At 43.6% G+C, this 8,160-nt stretch overlaps 1 long non-coding RNA gene across 1 annotated transcript in view; it reads left to right on the top strand.

Annotated features, from left to right (window-relative positions):
• Positions 1-4,887, top strand: part of LOC130390668 (uncharacterized) — a 26,432-nt gene extending 21,545 nt beyond the window's left edge. The window contains exons 2-3 of the long non-coding RNA XR_008896797.1: positions 3,138-3,252; positions 4,446-4,887. This is a non-coding gene — a long non-coding RNA (uncharacterized LOC130390668). The remainder of the gene's footprint in view (positions 1-3,137; positions 3,253-4,445) is intronic.
• Positions 4,888-8,160: the final 3,273 nt, after the last annotated feature.

Raw genomic sequence — 8,160 nt, 5'->3', positions numbered from 1 at the left:
AAGAGAGTGTTGGAGAAAGAGAGGAAAGCGTAACTTAAGCCGTAGACTTAGTTGGTTTTGTCTTGTGTAAGCAGCCACTCGGGGGCCGTTACTAATTTAAGACCCTGTCCCAAACTGGGACTCGGAGCTCATAAAAAAGAGGAGGGAGAACAATTGTCATGTGGGGGATCATTAGTGATCGGCGGTAAGTGACTTGGAGGGGCTAAGCACGGTGTAGCAGAGAAGGGCTGTCACATTCGTCAGGGCTGAGGGTCCTGGGAGTGCACTGCTTGCCAGCAGCAAGGCTTCTCCCTGGATCATGTTGTGGTTTAGTGATTTGGTCTTAGCAGATATCATTTTTAAATGTTTCACATACGCAACACATTCTCTATATCTATGTGTACCACAGCATGGTTAAATACCTGGTTCTGATTGAACCACAGAATCAGAGTAATGTATGTATTTTCATTGTGCTTGTAGGTAACTGGTTACAGCGGTGGGAAGCAAGCTCGGCCTTGTTCCGACCCCATCACTCAGCCGTCCTCCATCACTTCCACTTTCTACATCATCTTACATAATGGTTCTGCCCGTCCAGATATATTCCTTACGTTTAACAACACTGAAGAAAGTCTGTTGGTACACCCCCTCCCACTACTGATGCGTTTGCGCGTTCTGTAATGATTTCAAATAATTAAAACTCGAGGACATGGTTGCATTGAAAAAGGAACACCTTTGACATAAGTATTCCCTCCTGTTTCTTTGGTTTGATTATTTCCCTGTTTTGTGAAAAATGCTGGCCGTTTCAAATCGTTTAGTTCATAATATGCTGTGCTGGAAAACCTTGAAATGTTTTAAATGGCAGCAGTGACCTGAGGGTCTTCTCTGCCCTTTCCTGCATTATGTTTTCCTGAATCCAACCTGTCAAAATGAGATGGAGAGACAAGAGGAAGGCAAGCAGGAGCGTCCAGGTAAAGCTTTTAAATGAAAGAGCAGATCCAGCTTCTACCACATGCACATATCTTCATAAATGACAACCCTTCCTTCTTTCATGAAGGAACACATAAACAAGCCCCTCATCTCCTTGTTCCCTCGGCTCCGCCATTCTACTCTGCACACCTTAATTGTCCCTCCCTTCATCTTCTGCCCTGTTTTAATTGGGCTGTTTTCGGACTCCAAAGAGTCCGTCTCTCTTTCTAGAAAGTTGACATGAAGTTGTGTTCTCGTGCTCTCTAACTAGGTTCATTACCCAGAGGGCAGGCTCACCTCCCTTCACTCGTGTTGCTCCACTGTCCCATTTCCTCCACGGCCCGCAATCACTCAGACGTCTTCCTCCTTCACCTCTCCTCCCTGCCACCTCATCTTTACTGCTTCCCTCCTCGTCTTCGTCTTCTCCCTGCTCCCCTTGCTCTATTTGTGGAGATATCTGATGAATCTTTGTGGCATCACAAAAAAGGAGAAGAGTTGTGGAGCGAAGAGAGATAAAGTTTGTGTGTGTGTGTCAGAGAGAGAGAGCAGTTTCTGAGTGGACTATGTAGTCTGACCTGTTGAAACATTTCTGCAAGGCAGTTGACCTTTGAATCATGAACTTGTAGCAAGTCCACACACAAGCACACACACACACACACACACACACACACACACACACACACACACACACACACACACACACACACACATACACATACACACACGCACACTCTATGCTCGGTCAAACACACTCACTGTCAGCTTTTCATGCGTCCCCTCTTCTTCCTCCCCGTCTGAACTGGCTGAACTGCTCTTGTTTATGCCAGCAGCCCTCTTCACTGATGTGTTAACGTGCATGGATCTGTGGCTGTCTGTAATGCAAGGTTGTGTGAGTGTGCGCGCGTGTGTTTGTTGTAGGCTTGAGTATGTTGTGATGTATTTGTGTACTCTGATTACTCATCTGTAGTTTGACTGTTTTAGATGGGTTCAATGTGGTGGGTCATACATTATGACGTATTGCTGACATCAAAAGCTTGCTCTTGCACACAGACACACACGCAAACACACATGCACACACACACACACACGCACACACACACGCGCACACACACACACACACACACACACACACACACACACACACACACACACACACACACACACACACACACACACACACACACACACACACACACACACACACACACACACACAAAGGCAAAGAAAGTATGGACACCGCGCATTCAACAGACCCAAGACACGGATTGCTGTCTCTGAATGACTGCAGCATTCAGTCACTGTGAATGGCAGCTAAATAGACATTGATTGTCAATAATCGTCACAGCGGCCAATGGATTTTGGTCGGCCTCTAGAAAAGGGCAGATGCTATCTTTGTCTCTGCGGTGGCTAAAGCTAAATAGAGAGCCGGCCATATCTAGCAGCTCAGAACCTGGATCTGAGAAAGAAAATATCTCTACTCTCCAGCTTTGTGTGTGTATGTGTGTGTGTGTGTGTGTGTGTGTGTGTGTGTGTGTGTGTGTGTGTGTGTGTGTGTGTGTGTGTGCGCGTGTGTGTGTGTTTGTGTGTGTGTGTGTGTGTGTGTGTGTGTGTGTGTGTGTGCTAAGTGGATCACTCTGGTGCTACTTCTACGTAAAATAGTTTAGTCATTTGTTTTTTAACACTTTAACACAAATGCACATCAATTTAACGCAACTGCTGGCTTGCTCTTACGATCTATTGAGAATGACGCATCTCATGATGCATTCATATAACAACATAATCTGACTAAACTACAAAATACACTCATTCTGATACAACTGGCCACATCACTAAACTCATTCAACAGTCTGTAGGGGACGGTTGTTTACTTGTAGCGTATTCCTCTTAAGAGCAGTGCTTTAAAACATGCTAGCTTAAATCAATGTACCACTTAACACCACTGCACACCTCAGGCTTGCACAACCTACTGAAACAGTATATTAAAATAACTTTACTAGCAGTGATCCCAAGTAATCATCTGTAATTTGGCCACGCAACAGCAAATATTATCAGTGCTTCCATGTTTATCGGCCTGTCCCTATTTCACTGTATCTGTATCACACATGCACACACACACACACACACACGCAAGCATGCATAATGTAATCGATGGCGAAAATGGTTTACAGCCCACTGCCATCCCCATTCTGTAGAATACGAGAGGCCGGTGCTACACAGCATCGTGTTGGATCTGCTCACATTCACCCACGGTCGGTCGTCGGCTATAGGAGGAGAGACCTGGCAGCCATGCAACCCGCTCCATCAAAGGTCTGTATATGAAAAGCTTATACTGTCACACATATTATACATTACTTAGAGTGCAGAATAGACACAGCGGCTGTGAGTACTCAGTGAGAGAGAGAGAGACCAAGAGCGAGAGACAGAGACAGCACGCACAGAGCGAAGCAGAGAGAAAACATGCTTGACCTTTTTTTTGGACCTTTTTCTTAAGAAGAGGTGTGAATGAGCAGGGTCAAGGAGAGGAGAGAACAAAAGATGACCCGATGGATAGTGACGTGGAATCAGGTAACAGGACGAGAGAGAGAGAGAGAGAGAGAGAGAGAGAGAGAGAGAGAAAAGGGAAATGAGGGCAGCACCGGAGAGAGAAAGGGGGATGCGGTGGGCTGGGAGGGAGAGAGACGATGTGGATACTGAAGGGAGGAAAAAGGGATCTGACACACAGACTGCTTCTCAGGGAGGAATGGACGGTTTAGGGGAAGTTACATTTGTCTAGGGTTTACATGCATCCTGCCAAGGCCTGGTGTGAACATACAGCGTGATACAATATTTATCGACATCAATGCATATTAACGAAACACAGAGTTCCCCTGTGAGTACCTGCACATTAATATTTTATGCATGTGCGCACACACACACACACACACACACACACACACACACACACACACACACACACACACACACACACACACACACACACACACACACACACGCACACACACGCACACACACACACACACACACACACACACACACACACACACACACACACACACACACACACAGAGTTAAAGTAAACACAGCTTTACCAACTGTTCACACCACATTCCCGGTTCTAGCTTACATTTTCAAGACGCATCAAAAGGTTTCCTTGTGTGTGTACAGAAGCTGGCCTGATGCATTTTAGACACATTTGGCAGCGGCTACACCTGGCAGATGCTCCGCTGCACTCAATGATATTCACGCACATCTTACTGCTCTCCAAGCTCGCTCCAGCCAGGTGTGCCTACGCTCGGGAACATTATACAAAAAATATTTTACAAACAATCAGTTAGATGCTGGAGGAACAACCAAACAGCACCATCTTTGTGTAGCATCATTCCAAAGCATCATTTATCGACCTTTGGACGTTTTCTTTGTTTTGCAGATCTCTGCCTAATGTATGAATTAATTCATGGTGTTGCGCCATCATCACTTAACCAGTGGGTGTTGTTCTGCAGGGGTACAGCGAGGGAGAGAAGGGCACCAGTCCAACGAGATCGCTCCTCTCAATTTCGGGAACACTGCTTTTGGACCATCAGCATTTACAGTCAGAGCGGCAGAAAATGGAACTGGTAATGGCAACGGATAATGGAAATGGAACTCAATTTGCATACGTACGAGAGAATGCACAGGCTTAAGTGTTCGGAAACATGTTAAACATGGCTCAAGACAGACAAATCATGTGATCACTGATCTAAGAGTGAACACACACGTTATAAGAATGAAGCCTTACTGACAAGAGTCTTAAATTATTCATTCAATGAATCTCTATCCGCTTCTCCCCTCTTCTACACATGCATTTAAACATCCTCAAACAAGTGCATGATACTTTATAACCCTCCAGAGAGAAAGGCCACTGGTGGCAATAATGCAATATCCAATATTCCGAAAGTAAAAATGATAAACTCTGATCTTTATGCATTTAATTGTATTTATTTATTGGTATTATTTCAGGTTATTTGTTGGCACAATTCAACAATTCAGCTCATGTTCACATAACTAATTAAAAAATATGGGTTAGAACTGATATCCAATCAGTTAATGAAACGTGCAGAATGGGAACCGGCCCAATTCTCAGAGCAATCAGTACGGGAAGGCGTCAGGCGGGACATGGTGCAGGAAAGGAAGCATCAACAAACTTATTCAGGCAATCAGAGTTTGGTCTCTTTGGTCGCTTTTCTGATATTTCACAAAGGAAAAAAAAGTGGAAATAACAACCTAACAAATACAACATTGCTGAAAGTATAAAATACACATCTCATTTTGCGTCTTTACTGCATAAAAATAAATAAACAAGGAAAGCTTCAATCAAAAGGTTCTGATGTTAAACATGCACGTAAAAAAAGACGGGATATGATGTCCATAAGAGTAATGAGGCCCTAGGAGAGGTTGAGAAACAAAAACCCATGGCTCGGATAGAGCGCTACCATACTGTGTCCTGCACCCACAAAGAGAGCAGGAGCCATGTAATTTATCAACGCATGGGAAATTACTTACTATTGTTGTCGCAGAATGAACAGGGGAGGAGGTGTAAAATAGGTTTAAGCATGTAAATGAATCATCAACTCAACCTGCTTACCTCGACCTGCTCTCTCTCTCTCTCTCTCTCTCTCTCTCTCTCTCTCTCTCTCTCGCTCTATAGATATATCTCTCTCTCTCCTAGGTCCTCATTACTAGAGGCACCTTTGATTGCAAGGCAAAACATTAGGGAAGAAATGTCCTGATTGGTCAGAAATCGTGTGGGAGCAGTAAAACATCTTAATGAGAAACCTCTCTCTCTTTCTCTGTCTCTTTCTCTGTCTCTCTTTCTGTCTCTCTCTCTCTCTCTCTCTCTCTCTCTCTCTCTCTCTCTCTCTCTCTCTCTCTCTCTCTCTTGCTCTATCTCTCTCTCTATTTCTCTCTCTCTCTCTCTAGCTCTCTCTCGCTCTCTCATATATGTATTTATATAGTCTCTTGAAGACAATCTTCATTTCGCTCAATCTTCATTTTGCTGTTCATATTCACGTTTTGTCACTTCACGTATCAAAGAGATAAGATTTACATGAAGTGTGTTCATTTAGAGTGTTTAATTATTAATCCTGCTGTCTAGATGTGTACATTCGAAATGATCACAACCCATATTTTCCCTGGTTAAATAATCGGTTGGGGATATGAGTGAATAATCAGGTAATTGGCCATCATGGTCAGAAATTAATCCCTTGCACCTACCGAATATTGTGTTCATATTGATGGCCCAGCAATTCTTTGCTTCATTTCACCCTCCACATCCGGAGGTACCAAACAGTCATTTGTGGTTATTACCTGTAATTTGTCCTGAATTGAAAAGGTGATGCATTTTGTTAGATTTCTGACTGTTGGAGCGCAACTCTAGCATCTCCTCTAGTCTCACTCTTGACTTCAACCACCTTTCATTGGCATCCACCAGGTCGGGTTTTTTAGTAAAGCCCAAAGGATATAGATCTTCATATTTTCAGTAGGACAGAAACAAGAGAACAATGTTGTTTAACGGAGCAAGGCAGACAGATATCAGACTTGACATGGCCCTATTTTCAAATAGGACTCATCTATTTTGGACACAGACATTTTGAAACATCTACTGTCCGTCCCGACATGGCTGTGTTATTTTTGTTTAACACGTATGTGAGGCTTTGGCTCTTCACTGTGCTTTGAAGCACTGTTCCACTATTTACCAGAAAGATACATGATCCGATACCAGAGAGAAAGGATAAGGGTTTGAGACCCAAGTTCTGTCTGGGTTAGAGTCCTAGAATCTGGGTTGGAGTCCCAGAGAAAGGACCAAGTTCCTTTAGGTCGGGTTGGAGTCCCAGAGAAAGGACCAAGTTCCTTTAGGTCGGGTTTGAGTCCCAGAGAAAGGACCAAGTTCCTTTAGGTCGGGTTGGAGTCCCAGAGAAAGGACCAAGTTCCTTTAGGTCGGGTTGGAGTCCCAGAGAAAGGACCAAGTTCCTTTAGGTCGGGTTGGAGTCCCAGAGAAAGGACCAAGTCCCTTTAGGTCGGGTTGGAGTCCCAGAGGAAGGACCAAGTTCCTTTAGGTCGGGTTGGAGTCCCAGAGAAAGGACCAAGTTCCTTTAGGTCGGGTTGGAGTCCCAGAGAAAGGACCAAGTTCCTTTAGGTCGGGTTGGAGTCCCAGAGAAAGGACCAAGTTCCTTTAGGTCGGGTTGGAGTCCCAGAGAAAGGAACAAGTTCCTTTAGGTCGGGTTGGAGTCCCAGAGAAAGGACCAAGTTCCTTTAGGTCGAAGGGTTTAAGACCCGAGTTCTGTCTGGGTTAGAGTCCTAGAATCCGGGTTGGAGTCCCGGAGAAAGGACCAATTTCCTTTAGGTCGGGTGTGAGTCCCGAAGTGGGTACCAGAGCGACTGTTGATGTGATCTTAAATACATTGCACTTTCTAAAATGCTGATCTATTTTACTCATTTATTTGCATAGGTTTTCTTTTACTTATCTATTATTTTATTTTATTGTATGACATTGTTCATATGTGAAGCACTTTGAGTCTGCCTTGTGTATGTAAGTGCTATATAAATAAAGTTGCCTTGCCTTGCCTATTCATACAGTTCTACACAAGTTTGATTAGTTCTGCTCCTTATAGCTATATGCCAAGGCTTATATTTCCCCTACTTGTATCTTGGATAGGCTTAGGTTATTTGATACAGTGAAACATTACTTTAATAACATGTAATATATACTGACACATTTATAAACTTTGAAGCTTGAGGAGGCAATTTATAGATTTTTCTGTCATATTTGTTGAAATGATCGCATCTGGACAGCAATCCCGACAACATCCTGACAGCTATCAATAAATCAGTGCTCTGAAAAAAAGAAGAAAAAAATCTGCTATCTGCGTCTGTGGCAGGCCTGTACCTTAAACTACTTGTCTGTCTGTCTCCCTCAGAGAGTCCACTCTGTCCGTGCCCTGAATGCGTGGCCAAAAGGCTAAGACATATTTCTAAAGCTAGCCTTCTAGTCATGCGATTTTTCGGGAAGGCCTGAAGGTTAGCTAACCCTTTTTTTCAGTTGATACTTTTAATATCTAACTTACACTGTCTGGTTATAGAATTGCCAACCCTAACTTTACAAAATCAAGCAAAAAATACTTGATTATTACCTTTTTTTTAAATAATGGGTTATTTTTACACACCCCTGGTAGAGATATG

The sequence above is a fragment of the Gadus chalcogrammus genome, chromosome 10, assembly GCF_026213295.1.
Source record: "Gadus chalcogrammus isolate NIFS_2021 chromosome 10, NIFS_Gcha_1.0, whole genome shotgun sequence".
Taxonomy (NCBI): domain Eukaryota; kingdom Metazoa; phylum Chordata; class Actinopteri; order Gadiformes; family Gadidae; genus Gadus; species Gadus chalcogrammus.
The sequence above is the reverse complement of the archived record's forward strand: the minus strand, read 5'-3'. Positions and strand labels throughout refer to the sequence as shown.